General features: G+C 35.2%; 1 long non-coding RNA gene across 4 annotated transcripts; it reads right to left on the reverse strand.

Moving 5' to 3' along the window:
• Window positions 1–10,420: 10,420 nt before the first annotated feature.
• LOC148240209 (uncharacterized) lies at window positions 10,421–15,170 on the reverse strand. Of its 4 annotated transcripts, none has more exons than XR_015816508.1 (4): window positions 15,002–15,170; window positions 12,064–14,903; window positions 11,760–11,831; window positions 10,421–11,570 (listed from the first exon to the last, which is right to left on the reverse strand). It is a non-coding gene; the product is annotated as an uncharacterized LOC148240209 (long non-coding RNA). The 4 variants fall into 4 exon arrangements; XR_015816507.1 differs by having other exon boundaries at window positions 12,064–14,915; XR_015816509.1 differs by lacking the exon at window positions 15,002–15,170 and having other exon boundaries at window positions 12,064–14,658; window positions 14,764–14,995.
• Window positions 15,171–20,289: the final 5,119 nt, after the last annotated feature.

Genomic DNA, 20,289 nt, shown 5'->3' on the forward strand with positions numbered 1-20,289 from the left:
ATTAGGCTTTAGTGATTACAATCCTACACGGGCAGTCGCTTACACTATTGTGCCTCATATTTAATTCCTTCTGCGTGAACCTTCAAACTCTTATGATCAGTGAATATCTTAAAGGTTTCGCTATAAAAATAGTGTCACCAAATCATTAAGGAAAAAACAATGGTCGCAAGCTTAATGTCATGGGTAGGGTAGTTGAGCTCATGCGTTTTTAATTGCCTAGAGCTACAAGCAACTACTCTTATCATGCTACATAAGTATGTAACCCAAGTCTAGGCATGAAATATCGCAATAAACTATGAAACCACCAAGATCATCAGGAATGATCAAAACACGAGCTGTGACTAACCGATGCTTCAACTCCAAGAAGCTCTCTTCACAGTTGAAGTTCCATTCAAATTTGGATTTTTTTCGGGTCAATTGAGTTAGGGGAACAACAAGTTTAGAGAAACCCTCCATAAAACGTCAATAATAACTAGTAAAACCTGGAAAACTCTGAACCTTTGATACAATAGTTGGTCGTTTCTAACCAGAGATTACCTCTATCTTGGAGGGATTAATAAAAATACACTCATAAGAGACAATATGTCCTAGAAAAGTAACAATGTCTAACTAAAACTCAAACTTGTTAATTTAACGTATAGTTTATTCTGTTGAAGTGTTTCCAAGATATGTGCCAGATGTACTGAATGATCTACCAAATTCTAGGTATAGATGAGTATGTCATCAATGAAGATTATAACATACTTATTTAAAATTGGCTTGAATACCCAGTTCATGATATCCATAAAGACTGTCAGAGCATTAGTTAATCTCAATGGCATAATCAGGAATTTTTAATGTCCATAATGGGATTGAAAAATTGTTTTAGGAATATCATTAGGTTTAACTCGTACTTAATGATAGTCTAATCGTAGATCAATTTTAGAAAAGATCGACACACCTTACAGTTGATTAAACAAGTCAATAATTTAGGGTAACAGATATTTGTTTTTTATCGCCACCAGATTTAGATCATGGTAGTCGATATACAATCTCATATATGCATCTTTCTTTTTCACAAAAAGCATAGGAGCACCCTATGGTGAAGTATTCGGTCGAGTAAACCCCTTAGACTGGAGCTCTTGTAACTGACTACCCAATTCTTGTAACTCAGCATGATCTATCAAGTACGAAATCTTTGAAATAGGAAGTGTACCTGGTAATAGGTCGATGGAAAACTCAACTTCCCTTTTCGAAGGGATACCTGAAAACTCATCAGGAAAGATATCCGAAAAATCCCTCACAAATGGGATATTGTGAATATCTAGCTCGGAATTCATTTTTCCTAATTTCAAAAAAAACTTTAATTAGCAGTTTGCACTCCATTTAAGAAAATTCTCAATTAATAAGTTATAACATAAGAAAATAAAAAATAAAATATTTTTATTATTTATTAATTACATTAATTTGTTTATAGTGAGTAGGGTGCACTACTATGAGGATGAAATGATACAGTCTTATAGAAACAATAAAGGGTAGCATGATATGCAGCTAACTAATACATACCCAAAATTACATTAAACCCTTGAAAGTCCAAGAGTAGAAGGTCAACTAGTAGTTCCCTACCTGCCACCTAACCCTACAAGATTTATACACCAAATTAGATACAAGTACATTCCTAACCGGTGTCTCTATTATTATAGTCTTATCTAGAGGTACATGAATGATAGATAAAAGCTTAGACAAAATTAACTGACATAAAAAAATGAGTAACACTAGGATCAATAAGAGCACATGCAAAAGAGTCAGAGATACAAAGTATAACACCCTGCCCATCACTGTACTAAAATAATTTGAAAACTCTACTTATTTGAGCATTTAGCTGTTTTGAACTTAATTAATTTATACTATTTAATATTTATTGTGATTCATAATTTTGGATTGATTTTTATTTATTTAATTTTAGTTAAATTTTATTTTAAATAATTTTAATTTAATTAAATTAAATTAGAAATGAAAATTTAGAAAAAAAAATCAGAAAACAACGAAATTGGAAAAAAAATTCTAGTGAAAAAAATCCCGCGAGAAGGTTGGTTGTCCGTGCGAGTGTTGGGTACTGTGCGGGTATGCATAGGCGCACATCCCATCCGCACGCATGCACGCACGGGATGTGCACACAGCATGCACGACGCGGGGTTAGGACCTGTGCGCGTGTCCTGTCGCGCACAGGCGGGCCGTCCACGCGTCTTGTCGCTTGTGCAAATATCGCCTATGCGCTTGGGGCCTGCATGCAGTAGGCTTGTGCGCACGGCACCCAGTGCGCCAAGGCCATGCGCGTGCAGCAGTAGGCCTGTGCGCCTGCAGCACGTCGATTAGAGCACTACCACCTCAGGGCGGTGCACTACCAGTGTCTTGGGCGGCGCATCGCCGCTGCCGTCGGACGAGGTCCTCTTCTCTTATTTTTCGTATTGAGTATCTTTTTCTCCTATCTCTTCACCATATGTCACTTGTCGTGAATCTAACAGTTTTGAAATTTTATAATTGCCCTCCCCCTTTTCTTTCTCTCCACACTTCTATTTCTTCTATTTTTCAAAGATTTAGAGAGAGAGAAAGATAGTAGTCTAGTGAGAGAAGAAGAGAAAAAAATGAGAATGGTAAGGGAGAAAACATCAAAGTTTTGGTAAGGAATCTAGTATTATTTTTGATGTTTTAAAGAGTGTATTTTTAGATAAACGAATTTAATTTGATTGTTATTTTGCTTGTTTTGTATGCCTCTATGTTCAAATAAGTCGAATTATTATGGTTTTCAAGCATACAATGTGAATTGCAAATATTTGATGAATTTACATGTAATAAATATAATATGTAATCACTAACAGTAAAAAGTAAAAAAGAAAAGAAAAAGAAAAAAGTGGAATGAAGCCTGTATGGTCGGAAATGTATATGTATTGACATGTATATTATATCAAGTGTCTTGTTAGGATTTTTATCTCTGAGGGATATATATTCCTCTTGTCTTTTGGGGTATCTATTTTCTTCTTCTGTATCTGGTCTAAAAAAACGTAAGAGGACCGCTCCCAGTGGATGATGATGTGCTCTTTGACGATAGTGGTATCACACTATCTATAGGGATGATGTCGTGACTATAGATATCTGTTAGGACCACTATAGTTGTTACGATCGTGATCATAGATCGTACCATAGTTTAGCCAGCCGGAAGTGGCTCTGAGTAAATTGCCACATCTGTATCTGATATGGTCATCCCACTTGGGTAGTTGAAAATCTATATCTATCTTCAGAGATAGAAGTTTATAACGACTTCGCGAAGCATGACACAAAAAATATGTGCATTTCATGATTTATTTGATTTTTTCTATTATCTGGTATGATGTATATTTGATTTTTTGTGTTAACGTATCATTTTCTTAACGAATAAATAGTTTTTATAATGGTATGATAGGTAAACGATGAAGTTAAACGGTAAGATAAAATAATAAATTTTTGAAATCTTACGATATTAATTTAATATTATTTTTCTTACTGAGCATATGGAACTCACTCTTTCTATGCCTTCCCCCCCCCCCCCCCCCAAGATGAGGAAGAAAATGAGGAACTACAGGCAAACCTACCATTGGAAGTCTATGAGAATCCTGTTGATCCACAAGTCTGAGTGCATGATTGTTTTCGCACTCTGATGAATTCAATAGCATAGTGAAAAAAGTGGCTTTATGTTTTGTATTTTGTAGCCACTTCTGCCCTCAGTTTATGTATATATTTGGAACATTATATATATTTATAAGGGATTTGTTATGGTTTGATTTCACTGTATAAATTTTATCATGCACTCGTTATTCTGAATCTGTATCTGTCACCCATTTACCTCAACTAGCAGTTAGGATGTCACAAATGGTATCATAACAGAATTTTTTGCAAAATAAATCCCTTGCATTGAGGCCTAGGATAGATAAAACTTTTAGAGTACTTAGGGAAAAAATATGTCCTCCTTTCAAAGATTAAACCTCAAACTCGTGTTTTCCTTTCTTTTATAGGAATGATGCAAGAAAGACCATCTGTAGAGCGTACTAAACGACCTAAAGCCCCAGATCATCGGACCATGGCTGAATTTGTAAAACTTTTTCGAGCCATCCAAGGATTAACTGCAGCCGTAGGACAAAACCAGATCAATCCTTGTCCATCCCCTGCCCCTAAATTTCGAAACATAGATCAGATTATCTCCCACAATATAACAAAATTTAAGAACCTTAACCCCCCACACTTTGAAAGTGGCCTTGATCCTTTAATAGCCGAAGTCTGAATCCTACAAATAAAGAAGCTCTTCTATGTACTAGACTTGACCGAAGAATAAAAAGTCTCTCTTGCAGCTTTCATGTTAAACGGTGAAGTCAAACACTAGTGGCGACTTAAGAAAGAAGTCATGCCTACCTCTACTACTTGGGAAGTTTTCATGGACAATTTTTTTATAACTTCTTCCTTGCTTATGTTGGGGAAAAGAAAAATGAGAAATTCCAGGATCTCCACCAAGAAAGCTTATCTGTAGCCCAATATATAGTTTATTTTGTTCAACTATCTAGATTTGCCCCTTTGATGGTCACCCCCGAAAGTTAAAAAGATTAAAAATTTATCAAAGTTCTCTGTGTCGATATTTATGACTGGGTCGTAATGCTGAGACCCAGCTCGTATGCGGAGGTGCTTAAACATACTTAGTTGGCTGAAGATCTTATATCGGCTAAGTACCAACGCTTTACCCGAGTTTGTGCCGAACAACAACCCCAACAACTTAGAAAAAGATTATCTGACCTAGTAAGTAACCCCCTAGACAAACGAACTAAAATTGTCCTTCCTTAGAAGCCTTGCCCCCACCTACAGCTCCACCTGCCTAAGCTAACCAACCTTTTCAACATTATGGTCACTCGCATGGTGACTTGCCCTGTCGGTATATTAATAATGCTTGTTATCGGTGCAGAAGCACCCAGTACCTTATAAAAGACTACCATCAGCGACCAAATGATGTAGTCTAATCCGTAGCACAAGGTCGAGTGTACCACTTAGATGAATCTGATGTCCTTCCTACTCCTATCCTCATTTAATATATGCTTTCTATTCATAATACTTATGCCAAAGCTTTGATCGATATTGGTGCTACTCACTCTTTTATTTCTTATGCATTTGCTTGTAACCTAAAATTTAGACCAGAAGTTTTAGAAAAAATGCTAATGGTGAAAATTACCTCTAACAGACTACTAGAGGCTCATTGTGTATATAAGGACTGTAGAATAAAAACTTCGAGGATAGAGGTACATAAAAACCTGATACTATTAGATTTTGTAGAATTTGATGTAATATTATAAATAGATTGGTTGGAACAGTATAGAGCTATAATAAACTGTGAAAGTAAAATTGTAACCTTACGATCTCTGAAAAAGAAATAAATATTGTTGTTATCATTTTTTTAATAATTGAATGTTCAGAAATATGGATGTTGATCCTGCTTCGTGTTCCATACCAATTGTTTGCAATTTTTCAGATGTCTTTCCTATCAAACTCCCTGGTCTATCTCCTCCATGTGAGGTATAGTTCCTAATTGAATTATTGCTTAGAACCTAGCCAATTTCGAAGCCCATATATCGCATGAGTCGCACTGAGCTAACAGAGCTGAAACGTCAGTTTTCTGATCTTATCACCTAGAAATTCATTCGCCCTAGTCATTCCCCTTAGACCCTCCAGTGTTGTTCGTAAAGAAGAAGGATGGTATCCTCTGACTCTACATGGACTACAGGGAACTCAACCGAGTAACCGTTAAAATCAAGTACCCCTTACCCCAGATCGATGATCTCTTTGATTAACTGTAAGGAGTTACGGTCTTTTCTAAGATTAATCTCAAGATTGGGTATCACCAATTGAGAGTTAAAGAAGAAAATATTCCAAAAACTGTCTTCCAGTGCATATACAGTTCGTACGAGTTTAGGATGATGTCGTTCGGATTAACCAATGCCCCAACAGCTTTCATGGACCTAATGAACCAAATTTTCCAATTTGCACTAGATCATTACGTCATCATTTTTATTGATGACATTTTAGTGTATTCCAAAAGCCATGAGGAACACGTTGTGCATTTGGTTGAAGTGTTGGAGACTCTCCACCAAAGCTAATTATATGCAAAACTAAGCAAGTGATCCTTTTGGTTGGATCAAGTTTCTTTTCTCGATCATATAATCTCAACTGAAGAAATTTTTATAGACTTGTCCAAGGTAGAATCGGTGATCAACTGGAGTCTGCCCACCAATGTGGACAAGGTACGTAGTTTTCTCGACTTAGCAGGTTACTACCGACGATTCATTGACGGATTCACCAAGATTGCGGCCCCTATGACTCGACTCACCAGAAAGGGAATACCCTTCATTTGGAATTATAAGTGCAGTGAAAGCTTCATGGAACTAAAGTGTCGTCTCACCTCTACTCCTGTGTTAATCCTCCCTGACGATGTTGGGAGATTCAAAGTTTACTGCAATGTATCTCATATTAGTATGAGGTGTGTCTTGATACATCATAGCAAAGTAGTCACCTTTGGATCCCGACAGCTCAAAGTTTATGAGCAGAACTACCTTACCCACAACCTGTAGTTGACAGCCATTATCTTTGCTCTAAAGATATGACAGCATTAATTGTATGGTCAGACTTTTAAAATCTACCCTAACCATAGGAGTCTCAAGTATATCTTTTCTCAACGAGAGTTAAACATGAGGAAAAGATGCTGGATGGATCTCTTGAAGGATTACAATTACCAGATTATTTATCACCCCAGGAAAGAGAATATAGTTGTCGATGCCTTAAGTCAAAAGGAGCCTACTGTGCTGGCTTAAACCATGGCCTCCAATTGGAAAATGATAGACACTGTACAATCGCTCTGCCCTAGCTATTACGGCAAAGACACCTATCTCGCACAGATCTGAGTCATACTAGATCTCTTTATAAAAATCTAGGAAGCACAGGCCACGGACCCGAAACTCATCAAGAATCTGGGTAAGTCCACTTTTGATGAATCTCCTGATTTCAGGATCTATGATAATAGACTGTTCAGATTTTGAAACCAAATTTGGGTCCCTATTGCTGTATGTACAAATGTATTTAAGGCAGCTCATGCTTCCAAGTTATCCATTCATCCCAAGAGTACTAAAATGTACCAGGACTTGAAATGACAATATTGATGGCCAGAAATGAAGAAGGATATAGTTGACTACATTTTCTGATGCCTTACTTGTCAACGGATAAAAGCAGAACATCAGCGACTTGGTGGCTTGTTATAGGGTCTTCCGATTCCCAAATAAAAATGGGAGCACTTGACTATGAATTTTGTCACCGGATTGCCCAATACATATTCTAGTCGAAATACCATTTGAGTCATTGTAGATTGGCTAACCAAGACTGCCCATTTCCTGCATATTCGAACTACAAACTCTAATAATAAGTTAGTATGTCTATATGTTGATGAGATTGTTCGACTTCATGGAGTTCCTCATCTATTATATTCGACAGCGACCCTCGATTCACTTATCACTTTTGGGACAGCTTCCAAGAAGCTCTGAGGTTTGGGTTGTACTTCAGCACCGCTTATCATCTCCAGATGAATAGTCAGTCAGAGCGTATGATCCAAACATTAAAATACATGTTAAGTGTTTGCGTTCTCGAATTTGGGATAACTGGTATAAGTATCTTCCTCTTTGTGAATTCGCTTATAATAACAATTATCATTTCAGTATCGGTATGGCCTCGTATGAAGCTTTGTATGGAAGGCCCTACTTGCTGGAGTGAAGTCAGAAACTAGAGCCACTTAGGACCAAACTTCATTCAGGAGACCATAGAGAACGTCACAATCATCCGCAAGAATTTGGCAACTGGCTAAAGGCATCAAAAGAGTTACGCCGATAATCATAGGCAACCCTTGGAGTTTGTCGTAGGAGATCAGTTTTTCCTAAAAGTCTACCCTTACAAAGAAAGATGTAGTTTGAAAAGAGAGAAAAGTTGAGCCCTCGTTATGTGGGACCTTTTTCGATCATCGAGCGCATTAGACTCGTGGCATATCACCTCACTCTATCCCGAGAGTTCACGGGTTTGCATGATGTCTTTAATGTTTCGATGCTCAAGAGGTACCACCCTGATCTTTCTCATGTTATTCCTCGCAATGAGGTGCAAGTACTAGCCGATCTGACCTATGAAGAGGTTCCCGTGGAAATTCTCTGGTGGACTGATAAGTTCTTACGTAACAAGATGATTTTCATGATGAAAGTACAACGACAGCATCTTACCTCGAAAGAAGCAACGTAGGAGTTGGAGGACGAAATGAGAAAAAAGTATCCAGACTTACTCGAGACAAATTTGGAGACCAAATTTTTTTATGGTGAGAGGGATGTAACACTCCGCCCATCACTGTGTTAAAATAATTTGGAAGCTCTACTTATTCGAGCATTTGGCCGCTTTGAATTTAATTAATTTATACTGTTTAACATTTATCGTGATTCGTAATTTTGAGTTGATTTTTATTCCTTTAATTTTAGTTAAAATTTATTTTAATTAATTTTATTTTAAATAATTTTAATTTAATTAAATTAAATTAAAAATAAAAATTTAGAAAAAAAATCGAAAAACAGCGAAATGGAAAAAAAAAATTCCTGCAGGAAAAATCCCGCGAGAAGGCTGATTGCCTGAGCGGGTCTGGGTACTGTGTGTGCGCACAGTGGCTGCAGGACATGCGCACAGCGGGCACGTCGCATCCGCACGCACGCACGTAACGTGCGCCCAACACGCATGTCCCATCCGTGCACACGGTGCGGGGTCAGGACCTACGCACGTGTCTTATCGTGCGTTGGGCGCCACGCACGCAGGCCTGCTACGGACAGGTTCGCTCTATCATCTGGAATACACGACCCTTGAAAACTGGATTGTGAACTGTTTGAGGACAATGTTTTGCATAATGACCGGTCTTACCATAATAATAACAAGCATTGATGGCTTTGTAGCAATGATGATCACCGTGTTTATTTCCACACTACTTACAAACAGGACCAGAAGGGGCAACAATACCGACTGGTGGTGGTGCAGTAACAGGAGTGATTATGGGTCGCTTGTTAACTGGACCTTAATATGGCTGCTTTTTCTTTATATGATTAAGAAGCCTAGAACCACTAGCTTATTTGAATGGAGCAGCAAGTAACTCTGCTAACTAAGCATTATCAAGAATCTCAACTTAAGTGGTTGGCCTAAACATGACCACAATCATAGATATCTGCTCACAGGCCCTTTAGGAAATGTCGAGCCCTCTTGGCCTTAATGGAGACCAACTCTGATGCAAACTTAGCTAGTTTTATAAACTTGCCAACAGAATTACTTACTGACATGTGGCCCTACTTGAGTTCTTGGAACTCATCTTACTTTTCCTCTTAGACCCAAACTGAAAAAAAGTGCTAATAAAAAAAATCAACGAACCTACCTCAAGTGATAAAAATAGGTAAAGTATCACGCTTGATGCGCCACCAACGTTCAGCCTCACCAATAAGAACAAAAGCAGTAAGGGGGACCTTTTGTTCATTAGTCAAATCCAAAACAAATAATATCATCTTTATTTGCATGAGCCATCACTCGGCCAATACGAGATTAGGACAACCATCGAATTCTAGTGGGTTTAAGCTTCTAAAATTCAAAAATACTACTAGCAATGGTCTTATTCCATGCAGCTTGATCCTCAACTGGGTGCTGACAATCAATATTTTGTTATAGATTCACCTGCTGATCCACAACATGGGCTAAACCCTGAATACCCCTAAATAGTTTAGCAAACTTTGCCCTAGTAAAGGCATCGTCAGATCTCTTTGCAAGTGGCCTTCCCCATGACATTTTGTTTACACAAGAAAAAAAGAGCTTATAAACATATAAAATATTCATGATGAGTCTAAGGTTTCATATTATCTAATAGGATAAAACCCTATTATAAGGAAACCTAACACTAGGCTTTAGTTGTATGGGATGCTCCTAAAATCTGATTTGATCCCACCTGTGACGCCTTGATGCCAATCAGGGCACCAATGTCTAATAGAGCAAACATAAAGAAAAATATATACATAGTAGCGGAACTATGCATCCCAATACAAAATACAAAAGCTATATACTGAGGCATCAGATTATATACACTCATATACAAATAAAGAAATAATCCATACAAAAATATACTAGCCTTTAAAAGTTCAACAAAATACATAGTCTACTCCCGTAATTAATCCTCTTGAAAGAAATCTAAGCAAGACTCAACAACGTACTCATCAAAATTTGCATATATGGGGGATTTGATTTGGGTGAGTTTCAATTCTCAATAAGATAAGTAATATTAAAGTCATACAGATATGCTTAAAAACATTTCCTTAATGCAAAATTAAATAAAAACAATAATATATCAATAAAACCATAGTTCCATACTATACAATCTTTATAATAACAATACAACCGTCACTAAGCGCTCAATACCGTATTCAATGTGTTTACATAACTCATTCAATTATCAATGATGCTCAATACCATATTCAATAGGTTTACAAAACTCTCTCTCTCTCACACACACATAGGACTAGCCACATCTTTAAGTTTTATTATCAATTTTTAAACATAGATTAGGTTTTACTGATTACAATTCTGTGTGCGCAACTGCTTACATTAATTTTAAAAAGGGCACCAGGTCACCAACTAGTTAAGGGTGGAAGCGAAATTAATCAATGACAATAAAATAATGTAAAAGAATACATACAATCACTCAATACTCATCGGTCACCATTTCACAATTTTCACTCTGATTGCAATCATTCATGTCCTTGAGTCCCAAGACTATGAATAGTAACTAATTCAGAATCCTCAAACAACTAAACCTCGTCCCAAACTAGAACCCAATACCACACTTAAAGCCTAGTAACTCCCTTATTATCTCAATATCTCTCCAAGAAAATAAGTTATCTAAATTTAACTAGATACTTTATTATTTAAATTTTAGACTCTTTTAATATTTTCTTTCTTCACATTTATTTTAATTTGTCCTATTTAGTTACTATAATTTTGAATTCTTATTGATATTTCCCTTAGATTTTTAAGAAAATTATTTGTTTTACTTAAATTTTATATTTATTAATTTTAATTACTAGTCTTGATTTTTAGTATTTTTTTTAGTAAATTTTAGTGTTCTAATTCATTTTACTTTTGGTTTTTTATCTTGTTTTAATTTATATTTTCTATATTAATTTTGTTTACTTACAATCTTTATAATCACATTATTCTTTCCCAAATCCATTTCAATTTATATCCCTCAAGTTTCCAAATTTTATTAACTTTATAGTTTCTTTCCCAAGGGCCCAATCTGCTCAATATCCTCTTGTTGGGCCCGTGGCCCTGTGGGCTTCCGCAAAGACCCCTCTGCATGTTTTCATGCCTGCCCGACCAGCATGGCCCGGGGCAACCGATCCAACCGACCCATGGTTGTTGTGCAGTGGTACAACTACACATGTCCTTTTTTGCATCTGCACTCTCCGACTTGGTAACTGCACGAATGCATTCAGTGTTAAAATCAACGAAAACAGTATGAAAAATCATCACATAATGCAAATGACAACTCATTCACTCTTTTCATTTTAAAACACCACTTTATTTTGAGTTTTGAAAGGATTACTAAATGCATTGTAAGCTAAAAATACTCATATATGCATTCACTAGATTATCACCCATCTTACTTAGAGAAAAGTTGCAGATTTGAGCTGGAAAACACAAGAAATGATCAGGTTTTGAAGGCTTGAAGGACGATTCTGCAACACAGTGAAACTGTTACGGAAATTGGAATAAACTTCTAAGAGTAGGAAAGAATGAAATTTAAAAATGAACAGAAACAGAAAACCATATTTTCTACTGGCACAGCCACGACAGCAGGTATAACAGTAAGAGGAGATTGCTACTAATTCTGGGTTCAAAAATCTAGAAGAAAGGTACTTAAGCAGTACGGAATCGGAAATAAACAAACTCTAGAGGAGAGGAACTCACCAAGATCAAAATAGAAGGAGGATGCCTTCACTGTTCGCACCAGGCTTCCCCTTGGGTACCGGGTCTGCACTCACACTTGGTTTCCTCAAGTTTTATGTCACCTGTACTCTTTGTTCTCTCTGCTTTACTGTGGTTTTGGTTTCGAATAAAGTGAAGGAGAACAAAACAGAGAAGAAATTGGTTTTGAAAGAAATTGAATGGCCAAATCTAGCCGTACATTGCCATGCATCCATTCATGGCCATTGATGCCATGAGTGACCAACAGCCACAAGAAGAAGATGGCTGGAGCTTGGCATCTGCCCAGCTAGATGGGCTTCCCCGCCAGGCGGCCAAAATGCAACTTTGAAGGATAGTTAGTGAAGTCAAATCATGACCCAAGTAGAAATACAAGCAAGCCATGCCTGCGGGAGAAGAGCTGTCCGCGGGCTGGGGTGTGAGGGCAAGAATCTCCCCTCAACCCCTCAACATTAATTATTTTTTAATCTATCAATTTAATTTTTGTTTTGAAATTTTATATCAAATTAAAGTAAAACAACTAAGAAAATAAAATGTATCATACTTATTAAACACAATGTAAAAAAAAATACTTCATTCATTAAAGATATACAAAAAATTTGGAGAAATTTTGAGGGAAATAAAGGTTAAGGAAGAAGGAGAAAAGAAGGAATCAAGATTCAAGTAGTGAAGAGAACGAAGCTAAATCAAAGAAGCCTCGGAGTATTAAATTTCAAAATTTTGTAAATTCTGAAGTTTAAATTTTAGATTTTTTTTAGAATATTAATTAGAGTATACTTATGATATAATTTGAGGAAATAACTTAGACATAAAGTAACTCAAATTTTCGCCCAAAATTAGGGAGAAAAAATTGATACCTGAGTTGGTTGTTTTGTTGCCGGATCTACGGAAATAAATTTTTTCTTTTTCCAAAAATTAGCTGAGAGTGAGATATGTACTTATTATGGTGTTGATAGCATAATTTAAATATTTAAAGTATGAATTAATTACACTGTTATTTTGAAATTAGTAATTTTGAATTATTATATTATTTTTTAAAAATCCAAAAATCATGTAAATTTGATGTTTTGATTTTGAAATTAAAATTTTTACTGTTATGCTCTCGCTTTTGAAATGAGATTTTGAAACTATGTTCATTGATTAAAATGGGTAAAGTCCAGCTTCATCAGCATTTCGAACCCACTATACCATGCTAAGAGTCTATTTGTACCTATACATGTCGGTTACGTGTTCAGGTGTATTAAAAGTTTGTGCGCCATGCCATGGAAGTTAGGAGTCTAGCCTTATTCGCAATATGTGCCTATGAATGGTGTACTTGGACATGTATGTTGTGACGATGAATTGAGGCTCATTGTACGATGTAATGTACGACATGATTCTGTAACTCCATTTCATGGTCCAATACACTTTGTTTTGAGTATACATGATTCTAAATATTTTATTTTGTACTCAGTATAAAGTATATGTATGATTTTATATTCATCACTCTATGTAAATATAGATGCATTAGTATATTATCGTATAAATATTATAATTTTTTTAGTAGATTATTTATTGAGATAGTGTATCTCACTCATATATCATCCTTTTAGATATTAAAAATATTGTTATAAAATAACGGGTATGGTGGGACGACACCTACTTGAGCTTAGGCTCTCATTTTTATAACTGAAGGTATTATAATGTTTAGTATTTATAAAAGTTGTAATTAGACTTAAGTACAATATCTATATAATGTACATATAATAATATTTTAGCATTTATGAAATATTAGTGTTTTATTTAAGAGGGAGGGGGTTATGACAATAGTCATCAGTTCCTTTTCTCGAATGTGGAGTTGGATTGATTTTTGGGACTTACGGCGTTGCTAATAAAGGTGTTATTGGTTGTCTGTCTTGTATTAAAAAAACCTAACTTCTTTTATTCATTGGCATCTTTTTAACGAATGTATTCCCAAACTTTAAAAGTTGTAACACCAGGATAGAAGTCATTACCCTTTCTAGTTGATGGGAAGCTCCTTTCTTTAACAGGCATATAAGGGGCTTGGCCATCACTTCGTATTGCTTGATGACTTTTCGATAATAATCTGTTAGGCCTATAAATCCCCTAAGATCCTTAAAAAATTTTATGGGTTCGACTAACTGATCATGAACTCAATTTTCTTAGGGTTTGTTTGAATTCTACTTCGCAAAATAATCTACCCCATATATTCTACTTGAATTTGCAGGAAATAACATTTAAGACTTCTTTGCACATAACTGGCCCTTTTATAGTTACTACAAAACTATTTCAAACTGAGATAAATGTTCTTATTCGTTAGAGCAGTAAATGAGAATATCTTCAAAGAAGGCAAGAAAAAATTTTCTGAGAAATTCTTCGAAGATGTGATTCATGAGAGCGTGAAAAGTGGATGGGGCATTGATCGGATCAAAAGATATTGATGTAAACCTGAACACAAGAGACAAAAGAAAGGGACACTTACCCAGAAGACTAAGAAGACAGTTAGGGAAAAGCGGGAAAGAAGATTCAAGTCCCGAAGGGACCTATCACCCGAGCTCACGCCAAAGGCTTCCAAAAAGCCTTCAATTTGATCATCCAGACTTTGGATCACTCATGAGCTCAAACTTAAATCTACAAGCACCAGCAAGAATAGGTCCAAGAAAGGAAGAAAGCGCTTGGCCATACCTGGTTCTGGTTTGGAAAGAACATGGCCGAGATAAAAGAGGTATGCCGCCCGCCCGCGCAGGTGAGTCGCCCAACTAAGTGCGATTTCCTTATCCTCTCTTCAGAAGATTTGAAGGCTGCTGTATCAGCACAAGAACAACCTGCAAGGAGAGCTGCACACATTCGGTTATGAAAAACCAGAAACAAAAAAGAAAAAAACCAGAAAAGAAGAAGAAGAAGGACGAATGGAGAAGAAGACCAGATTAGGAAGACTGTCCAAGACCCAAGACTGCAACTGTGGTTAAATCATCATCTGGTTCCCTCTTTTAAGCCACCTGCATAGTAAATAAAAAAAGAAATCAGAAGATGAAGCCAAGTGGATGACATGTGTTAAAGTGCTAAAGGGAGTCTAAGCCTACCAAAAAAGAGGAGTCCTATTTATATTTTAAGTGCAATTTTTTTTTTTTATCGTGAATTTAATTAAGTAGTTGAGTCTTAATTTGAGTTAAATTTAAATTTTTATTCAAATTAAAATTAAGAATTATGTTTAGAATTTCTATTGCCTAGTTTGAGTTAAATAAGGATGGTTAAACCTTATAAATAAAGGCCACCACCCCCTCATGTAAGGACAATTCAAATTTCAATAATATTCAGATTTTCTTGCTTTAGTTTTCAAGCTTTCAAAAATGAGTTTAGTGAGTGTATCTTCAACCAACTTGTTGATCATGGAAGATCACTTATCGAGGTAAGTTTTGTGGTATCTTTTCAATTCCAAATTTTCTTGTTTCCTTTTAACTTTGGTTTTTACTCTCCTGTTGAGTGCGAGTCAAGTAGTAAATGTTTACTTAGAGTTTTGAGTTTTTGGTTACTGATGTTTATGTGGGGCTTTGGGTTGTGTTGTTGATCTCGGGTTCTGCATAAGATATTACTACCTTAAACTCATAGTGATCTTGATGAGTTTGAAATGTTGTCTTATGAATATCTTATTTTTTCAAATAATGATATCCTACTCTTAAATCAAGTTTTTTTTAAAAAAATAGAGGCGTCATATCATTCATCAAGTAAATCATCAATGATGGGAATGAAAAACTTATATTTGATTATCAATGAGTTGATGTTCATGTAATGCACACAGAATCTCCAAGTTCCATCCTTCTTTTTTACTAGTAAGACTGATGAGAATGGGTTGCGACCGGATCAAGTGATTGATTCTTGCAATATGTTTTGCAGTTGTTTTTCTATTTTAATTTTTGTAGGAAGGAACACATATATGGTCGAATGTTGATAGTTGCTCCTTCTTTAATGAAGGATATAAAATGATCAAACTCCCTGGTGGAGGTAGTCCCTGGGGTTCATTGAACATATCGTCGAATTATTCCAAAAAGGAATTTAGGAACTCATTCTGGGTTAGAGTGGCTCTGTCTTTTATATCATATTAGGAACATGGACCCTCCTTTCATTATTGTTCTACTCTGGCACCAGTGTCTCGAGAAATAATAGTCACTACATTTATAGCACGATGTCGTCGATTTCCTGATTTATGTTTCTCTTACAGAACATTTGAAGTTTTGAGTTGTCGTTTATTTTCAAACCACTGATAAGTACGTAGTTCTTTCATAAAAATAAGAGTTTCTCCACTGTTTCAAGTATGGACTGCTCTTGCAGTAAGGCTTGCTCAAGGGCGTGATTAAGCGCGTGTGGCTTGAACAAACTTATTATAGGTTGTAACTCCAGTTTGAGACCACTGTTGAAATTAGATATAAAGAACTTATCCAAAAGGGTGGTTTTATCTGCATTCATTATAACTAAAGAAATACTAATTTGTGACGATTTGTTAAAATCTTGCTAGAAGTCCTTCCATGACGATCCTCCAAATCTTTGGGAAAGCTCCTCAATAAAATACTCTCATTCTATTCCTTCAATTTTTCCAATAATCATCATTATTTTACATCCTCTATTTCACCCAAAAAAAAAAGAGATATAACTTCAAATTTCTACTCATTACGTATGTTATCTACCAGAAAATACTTATTACACCTTTTAACCCAAGCGCGGGGATTTACTCCCTCAAACAGGGGAATCTCCACCTTTAAGAGGGAAAAATTTTGGCTTGAACTAGTTTAGTTCAGTGTAGTAGACAAACTGGCTTCCTTCAGGGGTTTCAATTGGCCAGTTCGATTCAACCCTTCCATTGGACCAATGTTGTTTGGCTCAGTTTAATTTAACCTTTCTATTGGAACTGTTTAATTCACTTCCTCTATTGAACCAATCCTAATATTTTTCTTTAAATTCCTTTTTTGACCTGATACCTTGATTTAGGGTTTCTTCAGTCGACTCACAGGGGAAAGACAAGATGCCTCTCCTTTCACACGCACTTGTCGCCGATAGCTTTGGCCCTTCTCCCAATTATGTTCCATGGATCCATTCTATGATCATTTTGAGCTATTAGAGGGATTATCAATTTATCACGAAAAAAACATCCATCTATTGGTAGGACTTATGATTCAACTCATAGAAGTCGTACATGAATTCAGTAAGCCTCTAATCCACATCCTTATGTTAGGACCTGACTTTGACATGTAATTCACTTAAACCTTAATTTAAGAAAAATCTTAATATTTAAATAATTTTAGGATAATTCTAAAATTTTTTAAAAATTGAAGGCAAAAGAGATCTGAAAGAAAAGATAGGATAATTTTATGTGTGTTTGTGTGTCAAAGAGAGGGGGGAGAGAGAGAGAGAGAATGGTGATTTTAGAGGGAGAAAGAAATAATGTTTTAGAAAGAGAGTGAAGTTTAGAGAGAGAAAGAGAAAAATATTACAAGAGATAAGCTATTAGAAAGAGAAAGAGAAAAATATATAAACAGAGAAAAGATAATAGAGAGAAGAAAGAAGAGAAAGATAAAAAATTTAGAGAGAAAATAATAAAATAATATTTTATTCCATAAAATTACATACCTTGTGTTTGATTATAACAAGTATTTACAGAAATAAAAAGTCATATGAAAATCCTTACCAACCATTACAACTATTTGGGTACATGAAAATCTTTATCAACCACTTCAACTATTCATAATTTTCTAGAATCTCAATAATTTCCTTCCCTTAGACACCAACCTTACCCTCAAGGTTTATATTCAACTACTAAATAATTGGTATCCAATAATATTATTATTTTTATTATAATTATATATATTATTATATTTATAAATATATATATTATTTTGCGATTAAAGAACTCCCTCTGGATCTTTTGTATCTTTTCTTCTTCGTTCGTTTCTTCTTTCATTTCTTGCCCCGTTTTTCTTTTTTCATTTCTTCTTTTGTTTTTCTTCTTCCACTTCCTCTTCTTCTACTTTCCCTTCTTCCATTTTATTTTCATTAGTGAGAGACCAAGAGATAATAAAGGAATATAAGTGATAGAGAGATTAAATGGTTCAGTTTGGTCCATTAAAGTCTGACCGGTTCAGTTCAATGAAATAATTTAGTTTGAATTGGGTTTGGTCTATTCCCATATTGTCTTTGGATGAGTCTAGTTCGAACCAGGCAGCTTTAGGGTTTCTTCAACTAGTTCAGTCATTGAACTAGTTTTAGGGTTTTCCTCGTTAAAAACTAGTTCACTATTTTTTGTTTCATCTTCTTTGTCCTGCTACATAGGGAAAAGAAGAGTCCCACTCTGCATTTTGCACATGACTGCAACAACGACTGTTGGTTTTGCATCCTTCAAAAAGGTAATGCTGCCACTCAACAACTAGATCATCGAATCGAGTTTTTACTCCATCCGATCAAAAAGCTTCACGATCCATCATGTTTCCCATTGTGATCTGGTAGGTGGATCTGATATTAAGTTATTAGGGACCTTTAATATATAATTCATTAGAACCTTAATTTTGGAAAATAATTAAATTTTGAATAATTTTTAGATAATTTTGAAAAAAATTTAAAGATATTCATATCTAACGATTTTTTCACAAATTGGTGACGAAATGTATAACTTGTACAAATCTTTCTGTTTTGCAATTTGATCCGATCCATTAGTTCGTAGAGCTATTTACTCTATTACAGATATTTTTGGAACACCTCTAACAGAGGGATAAATAGTTAATTTTGAAAGAACTTATTGTCAACCTCTTTTAGATATGAATCTATCTGATTTAGAAGAGAAGAACTTGCATCAGTATTTCAATTTTAATTCAAATATGGGTTTGAATCACACTCCATATTTTGAAAAATATTTACCATCCGAAAAGAGAAAAAAACAGAGTCTTTGGGGGGCCCTAAAAGAAATTTAAAAGAACTAAGAGGGTTATAGAAATAGAAAAGATAGGAAGCTGGGGAGAGAGAAGAGATTTGTGTGTAAAAAAGAGTGGAGATTTTAGAGGGAGAAAGAAAAAGAGAGAAAGAAATAATATTTTAGAAAGAGAGAGAAAATGTTAAAGAGAGCAAGAGAGAGAAATATATATAGGAGATAAATTATTAGAGAAAGAGATGAGATAATAGAGATCAGAGAGAATAGAGAATAAAAAGATAGAAAATTTAGAGAGAGAATAATAAACTGAGATTTTATTCTATAAAATTACATACCTTGTGTTTGATTTACAACTAGTATTTATGGACATAGAAAGGTACATGAAAAACCTTATCAACTATTATAGCTATTCGAGTATACAAAAATCCTTATCAACCATTGTAACTATTCTGGTATATGAGAATTCTTATCAATCATTGCAATTATTTATGATTTTTTAGGATCTCAACACTTTCACGATGGATTTGATCACTGTTACTTCATAAATTTTGTCATCACTATTGTCCCCTTAGATTGAGTATGTGAGGTGAACCCAACGTATGTTTCGGCCAACTTCGATAGCTCTAATATTATCTTATCAGAAGCCTTACTCATGACTTCGAACTTGAGAGAAAAAAAGAGAGAAAGAACAAAGAAAAATGAGAGCTTTTATTGAGGTAATTTGTTTTATTTTTCCGTGATTTACATTCATAAAGGAGAGGCATATTTATAGGCTACAAGTGACAGGGAAAATAGCAGCAAAAGGATTTAGATGTTGCATGGATACTGCAGTGACCTTGACAGGGAAGGGATTTATGTCATCCTCTTCAGTTGATTCGACCAATCAACCCTATCTTTAATCCATTCATGTGAATTTTCTTTTCTGCACTTACTTTAGTAGTAGATCGCTAGATGTGGCTTCTTGACACCCTTATTAATTTTTTCTAACTTTTTATATTAGGGGCTAATGCATGTAACAAAACAAAATGGGTGGTCCTAAGCAACAACGAGAGTTTGATTATCTTTTTTAACAACACCTTGACTCCTAAATACTTATCCATATCTGAGAAGGAATTGTTAGCAATCTTTTGATAGTAATAAAATAAAAACACTACATCAAGAATTTCACCATCATTAAAATGGACTAGCATAGTAATAATTGCGTATTGGAGTAAAGAATCTATATTTTCATTTATAAAAACAGAACTGAGAAGCTACTAATTTTGAGTTGTCAAATACAATATAACAAAAATAGAGTT

The sequence above is a fragment of the Carica papaya genome, chromosome 9 (assembly GCF_054855325.1).
Source record: "Carica papaya isolate Zhongbai chromosome 9, ASM5485532v1, whole genome shotgun sequence".
Lineage (NCBI taxonomy): Eukaryota > Viridiplantae > Streptophyta > Magnoliopsida > Brassicales > Caricaceae > Carica > Carica papaya.